General features: G+C 38.4%; 1 non-coding gene across 1 annotated transcript; it reads left to right on the forward strand.

Annotated features, from left to right (window-relative positions):
- Positions 1 to 492: 492 nt before the first annotated feature.
- On the forward strand, positions 493 to 599 carry LOC142170041 (small nucleolar RNA R71). Its single transcript, XR_012699657.1, has one exon. It is a non-coding gene; the product is annotated as a small nucleolar RNA R71 (small nucleolar RNA).
- Positions 600 to 2,539: the final 1,940 nt, after the last annotated feature.

Below are 2,539 nucleotides of genomic sequence, written 5' to 3' on the forward strand. Positions count from 1 at the left end.
TTGTTATTGCTCCAATTACCTTGACTTGATCCACCTTGATCATTGCGCCACTATTGATGGCCTTGCCCTTGCAGGTTAGGCCTCCATTGATTATGTTGGCGATAACCACCTTGAGAATTATGGACATAATTCGCCTCCTCGCAATCTTCGATTGACCAGGGTTGCACATCTTTCACAGCATTTACCTTTTTAGTTTGGTTTTCAGTGAACATCTTGGTTAACACATTAATGTTTGTGGCAAGACTAGCAATTACTTGATATCTCTCTTGATTCTCCTTAATCATGTTGGTCAAAGAGGGAGTACCGTATGCAATTCCACCCGTGGTATCTTCCGAGTTCCAAGCTTGATTGTGTTCTGCCATCTTTTCGAGAATTTGTGTGATCCTTGTGAATGTTTTATCCATAAAAGATCCATCCGCAGCATTCTTTGCTATGGATTGGTTCAACGGATCCAAACCCATGTAAAACTTTTCTAACAAGATTTTTTCTGGAAAACCATGATTAGGCGACCTCACTAGGTATAGCTTGAACTGATCCCATGCCTCATGTAGGTGTTCTCCCGGTAGTTGCTTGAAAAAGAAAATTTTATCCCTGAGCTCGAATTTCTTGCTTTGTGGGAACCATTTGGCTAGGAAAGCACGAACTAGTTCAGGCCAAGAATGAATGGAGTGAGCTGGTAGAATTTGGATCCATTTCCTTGACTCTCCAACTAGTGAGTACTTGAATACCCTCAGTCTTAGGGAATCATCTGACACATTGTTCTATTTGTGCATCGGACACACACCCAAGAAGTTTCTAAGATGTTGTGTTGGATCAACATCGGTAGAATTTCTAAAAAAATCCTTCTGCTTTAAGCATTAGGATCAAACCATGTTCCACTTTGAAGGTAGCAGCGTCAACTCGCGGAGGGACAATGGCATTTGTGTCCTCAATGTACTCATCTATATCCGCAAAAGGATTTTCTTCTTCGTCATACTCTAACATATTTATCTAGCACACCAAGCAAATCAAGCAAATCAAGCAAAGTGTGATGGAATAAAATGTGAAGTAAAGCACACACCAAATCATAATTTCAAAACCGTATTCCCCGGCAACGGCGCCAAAATTTGATACGCTCAAATTACACCTTAATAATTAGTGTAAAGCGGTTGATGTCAAATATAATAACCCAACTAGGTTGGGGTCGAATCCCATAGGGAATAGGTGTGAAAAGGTTACTTGAGTAGTGTGAAACTTGACTTAATTTGTAATTCTATTCCGTTAGTTAAAAAGAATGTTGCAATTGAGTGAAATGAAGACAAGTAGAATATTGTGAGGTTGTAATTAATTTGATTAAGGAAACCAAGATTGTGTCCCCATTGATGTAATGTAATGCTATCGGTGTTAATATGATATATTTCTAATGGAAAGTCCTTTGATATGCAAATGGTTTCTAAGTGACTACCCACTATTTCCCAATAGTTGAGTAATATCTACTCTTCAAGATTTTCCCAAATGTAAAAGAGTTTCGATTGAAAATAACCAACTTATGCCAAATAGAACCCACTTATTCCTAGGCGATTCCATTAAACAAGGGTTAAAGCCTTGAGTTTTTGGTATTCAATTCTACCAAACCTTAGCCCACTTTTCCAAGTGAAGATAGAGTGAAATGCAATTAGTTAATGTTTGCAACCACTAACATCACATGAAGCATAAGAACTGAATAAATATCAACCAACCATTATGTATATATTCAATGGTAAACACCCATTAACATTACACCCATCTAGGGTCCACAACCTTAGTAATTAAAACTAGCTACTCACACTGAAATCTAAGAACAAAGCAATAAATAGAGTCATAAAGCTTACAAACATACAAGATTCTTCCTCCAAAAATCTCCAAAACAATGGTGCATTCAATGCTCTAAAAATAATCTCTTTTTCTGACTTAGCTGCCCCACAAAAACCCTAATAAATCTATTTATAGTGGGCTAAAAGTCGGAGCCAAAATTGGACAAAAGTAACCCTGCAAATAGTTTATGCGACCGCATAGTGGTCGCAGATCACGTATGCGGTCCGCATATTATTCAAAATCATCGCATAATCTCATGTCTCCAACCCAACTCTTGACCGCATTCCAATTATGCGGTCTGCATATACATTATGCGACCGCATATTCCTCCGCATAAGTGCTTCTCAGCTTTTTTGATTTCAGTTATGCAATCACTATGCGGTCTGCATAATAGTTATGTGACTGCATAATGGGTCGCATATTTTTCTCTTCAGTTAACCAACAATCTACGTCAGTCTGCGATGGGAATGCGGTCCGCATATGCTTTATGCGACCGCATACTTGCATCATTTCTGCCCTTTTATGGCTTTTTGACTTCTTTTCCATATTTTTTGGTCCTCAAGCCTCATGCATTGCAAAACACCAAAACTTCAGAAGATTTAAATAAAAATGCATTAAAAGATGAGCTAAAGTCTATGTAATTGGTATCAAATGAGCCGAAATTCTACAGCACATCACTCCCCTCCCCCCTGGATAACTGAACCAA

This window comes from Nicotiana tabacum, chromosome 15 (assembly GCF_000715075.1).
Source record: "Nicotiana tabacum cultivar K326 chromosome 15, ASM71507v2, whole genome shotgun sequence".
In the NCBI taxonomy this organism is placed as follows: domain Eukaryota; kingdom Viridiplantae; phylum Streptophyta; class Magnoliopsida; order Solanales; family Solanaceae; genus Nicotiana; species Nicotiana tabacum.